Source organism: Palaemon carinicauda, chromosome 33 (assembly GCF_036898095.1).
Source record: "Palaemon carinicauda isolate YSFRI2023 chromosome 33, ASM3689809v2, whole genome shotgun sequence".
Classification (NCBI taxonomy): domain Eukaryota; kingdom Metazoa; phylum Arthropoda; class Malacostraca; order Decapoda; family Palaemonidae; genus Palaemon; species Palaemon carinicauda.
The window spans coordinates 37,540,492-37,547,350 of record NC_090757.1 but is presented as its reverse complement, the minus strand read 5'-3'; the positions used below and the strand labels follow the sequence as shown (position 1 = coordinate 37,547,350).

General features: G+C 34.9%; 1 protein-coding gene across 1 annotated transcript in view; it reads right to left on the bottom strand.

Moving 5' to 3' along the window:
- Positions 1 to 518: 518 nt before the first annotated feature.
- Positions 519 to 6,859, bottom strand: part of LOC137625926 (forkhead box protein E1-like) — a 186,024-nt gene continuing 179,683 nt past the window's right edge. Inside the window, exon 12 of the mRNA XM_068356939.1 lies at positions 519 to 1,450. The gene's annotated coding sequence lies outside the window, so the exon portion shown is untranslated. The remainder of the gene's footprint in view (positions 1,451 to 6,859) is intronic.

The window sequence follows — 6,859 nt, the reverse complement described above, 5'->3', positions numbered from 1 at the left end:
AGACTTTTTTTATTACAACATAGATTTCATATCTTTCATAAAACCACCATATCCTTGTTTTAATGTTAAAAACACAAGATATAGACTTTTTTTAATCATACAACCTTTTTTCTGTTTCTTTAACATTTAAAAGATTCACATTGTATGCTATTCTTCACTGTGCATAAACGTGTCTTATTCAACCAGAAGTTTCTACTTTGGTCCTCTTTTTTTTATCGCTTTTTTTTTTCATCGCCAGAAGAATATAATTCCCCTCGATCACGTTCATGAAACCCGATCCTGTAGGAGCTAGGGAGAAGGATCTCTCTCTCTCTCTCTCTCTCTCTCTCTCTCTCTCTCTCTCTCTCCTTTTTTCTTTTAATTCTATTTTTCTTTTTTCTCTCTCCTTTTTCTCTTTCTCTTCTCTTTTTTCTCTCTCTCTCTCTCTCTCTCTCTCTCTCTCTCTCTCTCTCTCCTTATCTCTTTTTATTCTATTTCTCTCTCCTTTTTTCTCATTTCTCTCTCTCTCTCTCTCTCTCTCTCTCTCTCACTCTCTCTCTCTCTCTCTCTCTCTCTCTCTCTCTCTCTCTCTCTCTCAGGCATACGTACGCTCGCACTTGGAGGACCTGCCTTTAGGGACTCATAAAATATATCCTTCGTAGCTTCCTTCGAAATCCTCGAAACGTGAAATATTGCTCGTGATATCCAAGGGTTGGATTCCCTTTTGGGAGTTTGGACGTCAAAGCGTATAGCCTACTACTGAAGAAACGTTTAGAAATATATCTCTAAAAATAAGGGATTTTCAGTGTTTGAAGAACCGCAGATGTACCTGATTTTTTTTTCTTTTTTTTTTTTTTACATATGAATACATCAGGATTTTTATTGGAGATAAATGAATTGGTATTTTTCTATTTTTCTATTTTTCAATTTTTCTGTTCAGCTTCAGAATGGTGAAGATTTCTGTAGGTTGAATTTGAACTGAATCATGATTTTTTAAAAGATTGAATTCACTCGCTGGTCTTTTCTTTTTAATTGTTATAGGGCTCAAAGATGCATGAAATACTTATGAATCATGGAATATATCATTAATATCTCTTGCCGGGATGAATAGCAATTTTAGTTGATAGACAAAAGCTAGATTTCCCATTCAAATTGCAGTAATAAAAACTCGATGACATCCGAAATTTATCGAAATCCAGGCCCAATTAAGTCTTCTGAATGTAGACAGTAACATGGCAACTTCAAACGCATGTTGTTCTACTTGATTAGGATGATATTCCTCTTGCTTCTTTTTGGCTTGATGAAGGATGTAGGCTTTTAATAGTTTCAAGAGTGGATTCGATTTCCCAGATAGTAAGGCCGGCCAAATGTACAGTATTTGCGACATGCTCTGTTGTATCACGTGGGTGCGTTGCCTCTTGACTTTTGGTGAGCTGGTTCACGAAGTTGGTCTTGCATGGCGATGCCCTGACTGTTTTTGGAAGAGAATGGGAAAATGAATGTTAGGTATATTCTGTGAATCAATAAATACTCTTAATGTAAACAACTCTCTCTCTCTCTCTCTCTCTCTCTCTCTCTCTCTCTCTCTCTCTCTCTATATATATATATATATATATATATATATTAATACACATATTTAGATATATACATATATATATTATGATACATATATTACTGCTGTCTTTTTTTTTAATATAAAACATTACATACTGTAAAATGATCAAAATACTTGTAGTATTATGGCTTTTAATTTGATTAATAAATTATTAACAAAATAGGTTTTGATAATTGTCTCACAACATTTGAAATCTGAGAGTGACGCGGAAAGCAGAGCTATTATTATCAATACATAACTATGAACTAATAAGAAATATGAAAATGAAGGGCAAAATTCAGAAACTTGTTTTTGGGTGAAAGTTTTAATCAGAAATAGAAAACGTATCTTGATAACCCAAACGAGCTTTACATCTTGAAATGAATATATTTCATTTGATGAATTTCGTCGGAAATTTATAGTTTTCGAGAGATTGTTAATATTTAGCTGATATAATATGCTAGATTTGACTTTTTCGTAATTACGGCGTTCACCGTCCACCAAATATTAAGGTTAGTGGTGGGCCTAAATGGAAGAATTTGAAGGCCTATACATACCGTAGGTTAGATTATTATTATTATTATTATTATTATTATTATTATTATTATTATTATTATTATTAGTATTATTATTGTTATTATTATCATTGTTGTTGTTGTTGTTGTTGTTTTAATCGTCGCAGAGATTCCGGGTGAAATAAGCCACACCCCATTATGACGTCATAGCCAGTCATGTTATCTCCCGCATTAACAGCGGGTCACAACACATCCCCTTAAAGTAATTATAAGTTAGTATAGTTTGAAATTTGTAAGGGGTTGTATTGTGACCTCTGCTAACGTGGGAGACATCTTGATTGGCTATGACGTCATCAGGGGGTGGGTCTTATTTCGCCAGGAATCTTTGAAGCCACTATAGCTAAGCAACGACCCTAGTTGGAAAAGAAGGATGCTATATGCCGAACGGCTCCAAATAATGATAAATAGCCCAATGAGGAAAGGAAATTAAGAAATAGATAAACTACAAGAGAAGAGATACTGTAGGCCTCGGCATTGTAGGTAAGGTTGGGTTAGCATATAGCCCTATATTCAACAGTGTTGATTATAGAGATTTTCGTAACGTTCAGTGCATTTCCTTGTAAATCTTTCTGCCTATCCATTCTGAATTAATATTTATATGGGGAGGGATAGGTCCTTACTTAATTCGCTTATTTACGACAAAAATTATTTAATAGATAATTTGTAATTAATATGGACATATATTTGATCAAATAAAAGTTCCAATATCTCGGTAAATATATATTTGCCATTAAATTCTTGCAACAGAAAGGATGTTTTATTCTAGAGGAAATACTTGTAGAAATAAATCAAATTCGTTTACTGAGATTAAAATTATATAAGAATTATTTTTTTTTTTTTTTTACTGCAGATTAATAGTTTCTTTTTTAACGCATTTAACAAAATTAAAGTTTCACATATAGTTCAAAGTTTTCTTCAAACACTCTGCCTACTGTTTAATATACTGTAGGTATAATTGTAAGTAAGAAACCTTGCTGAAAGTACATTATCTAAAATGTCTCTTTCATCTTTTATTCACAGATTGAGCTATATTCTATCTTACAAACAACAAATTTACTTTACAGTTCAAAACGCCGCAATTTATTCCACAATTTAACACTAATTTCGGATGTGCGAATGAAACATACAAAATCAGAAAACTTTGTACTTTCAAATTCTAATCAATATATGTATATATATATACATATATATATATATATATATATATATATATATATATATACATATATATATATATATATATATATATATATATATATATATATACATATATATATAAATATATATATTTATATATATGTAAATATATATATATATATAAATATATATATATATATATATGAATATAATATATATATATATATATATATATGTATATGATATATATATATATATATATATATATATATATATATATATATATAAGAGGATATATCTGAAGTTTTTGTCCTGCAGCGGACTAGAAACGGCTTAATATGTTGTTGTTGTTGTTGCTGCGTTATATATAATATATGTGTATATACGTAAAGCTTGAAGTTTTCCAATGAATTTACCTGCTCGTATCTATAAACTAAGTTCAAATTCGCCGTCTAAATGCGACCCATTATGCACTGCGGTTAAGGACCGACTTCCGCCCACCTTCGTCCCCAATTTCGATTAGGTGTCTCATCGTAACGCTTAAACCATATGTCCATGTCTAAAACATTTTACCAATAAGAAAAACAGAGATAATTTTCTCCGGGTGGAATTTCCAAATATATTGCAACGTTTGCCAATAATCCCAGTTCCTGCTTGACCTAGATGCGAGGCAGTAAATGCGGTATATTTCATGTCAGTCTTCTGCTTTATCCTCTAAATCATGTTCCTTCAGACCTTTAGAAGGTTGTTTCGAAAACTCCGTCGAATGAGGAAATGCCAAGATAGTAGGGCGATGAATTAAGTGGGGGTTTAATTTCATTTAAACTGTTTATAAGTCTGGATTGATTATTTTTGGATGAATTAATCTTGTTGTAAGAGTTGTTATACAATGAACAATGTTTCATAAGTGTTGGTTACATTGGTTCGTAGGCATTGATAGAAAAAAACATCCTAATGTTGATTTAAAAAGTTAGTGATAACGAAAATGATTAAATATCATAAAGGTTTATAGACATTGGTGAGTATTGTTGTGTGGGAAGATTTAAGCGATTGTTTTGATTTTTACGAATAAATCTTAAGCGGGGTTTACACGGTCGAACTGGGTTGTCAAACCAGCTTGTCACACGGTTCGATGAAGTTGAGTCTGTCGCAAATGCATAAGGTTTGTGGACAATTAAGCCCCGCCCACAAAAGAAAGGCGAGAACAGACTTTCTTCGAGCCGTTCGACGAACGTGTTCGACAACCGAATACCCCGTTCACACGTTCGAACATCACTTCAAACACTTGTCTGTCGTACCTCGTTCGACGAACCGTTCGTAAACCAAATGAACCGTTCACCCGTTCAAACATCACTTCAAACACTTGTCTGTCGTACCTCGTTCGACGAACCGTTCGACAACCAAATACTGAGTTCACACGTTCGAACATTACTTCAACAAACACTTGTCTGTCGAACCTGTTCGACAACCAAATACCCCGTTCACACGTTCGAACATCACTTCAAACACTTGTCAGTTGAACCTGTTCGACAACCAAATACCCCGTTCACACGTTTGAACATCACTTCAAACACTTGTCTGTCGAACCTGTTCGACAACTAAATACTGAGTTCACACGTTCGAACATAACTTCAAATACTTGTCTGTCGAACGTGTTCGACAACCAAATACTTAGTTCACACGTTCGAACATCACCTCAAACACTTGTCTGTCGAACCTGTTCGACAACCAAATACCCCGTTCACACGTTCGAACATCACTTCAAACACTTGTCAGTCGAACCGCGTTCGACGAACCGTTCGACCGCGTAAACCCGCCTTTAGAATGAAGATGTACACTGTTAATATTTTTCTCTTATTATTCGAAAACTATGATAATTCATCATTCTTATTTAAGACATTTGTTAGATTTCAATGTATGTTTGCTTGTAATACGGAAATATACTTTGCTCACTTATCGTTTACACTTCTTTATTAGTTTCTCTCATTATTATTATTATTATTAGTAGTAGTAGTAGTAGTAGTAGTAGTAGTTGTAGTAGCAGTAGTAGTAGTAGTAGTAGTAGTAGTAGTATCATTATCATTATTATTATTATTGTTGTTGTTGTTGTTGTTGTTGTTATTATTGTGTATATAGTTGTTGTACTAGAGACAACTTGCTGTCACACATATATTTTTAAGTTTAGAGTTGTCTTCCTTTTTTCGTAATTTATCGCTTCATTAATTTCCGGATATTGTCAGCAATATTATTATTTTTATTATTATTATTATTATTAAAATTACTTTCTAAGCTACAACCTTAGTTGGAAAAGCAGGATGCTATAACCCCAGGGGCCCCAACAGGGAAAATAGCCCAGTGAGGAAAGGAGTATGACAATCATCTTTAAAACATTAGCACTAGGGGCTATCATCATCATCATCATCATTATCTATCTATACATCAGATACCTGATTTTGTGTCACGTGGTGGCCCGGGAAATTGGGTAAAACTCGCTGGTAAGAGACTGATGTCTCGCCAGGTAAATCCTCGGACAGCTGGTAGCGTCAGGTTCCAATTTCTTTTATGGGCTCTCGTGACATGGTTGGTTTCGACCTGGCCTTTCATTAGAAGGGGCTAGCGTTCGATCCCAAGTATGAGGTAGAAATTTATTTCTATTTGAACACGATGTTGTGTTGATATTTATCCATATTGACTCATTAGGGGTAATTTGAATGAATTACTACCAATTGTGTCACGTGGTGGCCCGGGAAATTGGGTAAAACTCGCTGGTAAGAGACTGATGTCTCGCCAGGTAAATCCTCGGACAGCTGGTAGCGTCAGGTTCCAATTTCTTTTATGGGCTCTCGTGACATGGTTGGTTTCGACCTGGCCTTTCATTAGAAGGGGCTAGCGTTCGATCCCAAGTATGAGGTAGAAATTTATTTCTATTTGAACACGATGTTGTGTTGATATTTATCCATATTGACTCATTAGGGGTAATTTGAATGAATTACTACCAATTGTGTCACGTGGTGGCCCGGGAAATTGGGTAAAACTCGCTGGTAAGAGACTGATGTCTCGCCAGGTAAATCCTCGGACAGCTGGTAGCGTCAGGTTCCAATTTCTTTTATGGGCTCTCGTGACATGGTTGGTTTCGACCTGGCCTTTCATTAGAAGGGGCTAGCGTTCGATCCCAAGTATGAGGTAGAAATTTATTTCTATTTGAACACGATGTTGTGTTGATATTTATCCATATTGACTCATTAGGGGTAATTTGAATGAATTACTACCAATTGTGTCACGTGGTGGCCCGGGAAATTGGGTAAAACTCGCTGGTAAGAGACTGATGTCTCGCCAGGTAAATCCTCGGACAGCTGGTAGCGTCAGGTTCCAATTTCTTTTATGGGCTCTCGTGACATGGTTGGTTTCGACCTGGCCTTTCATTAGAAGGGGCTAGCGTTTGATCCCAAGTATGAGGTAGAAATTTATTTCTATTTGAACACGATGTTGTGTTGATATTTATCCATATTGACTCATTAGGGGTAATTTGAATGAATTACTACCAATTGTGTCACGTGGTGGCCCGGGAAATTGG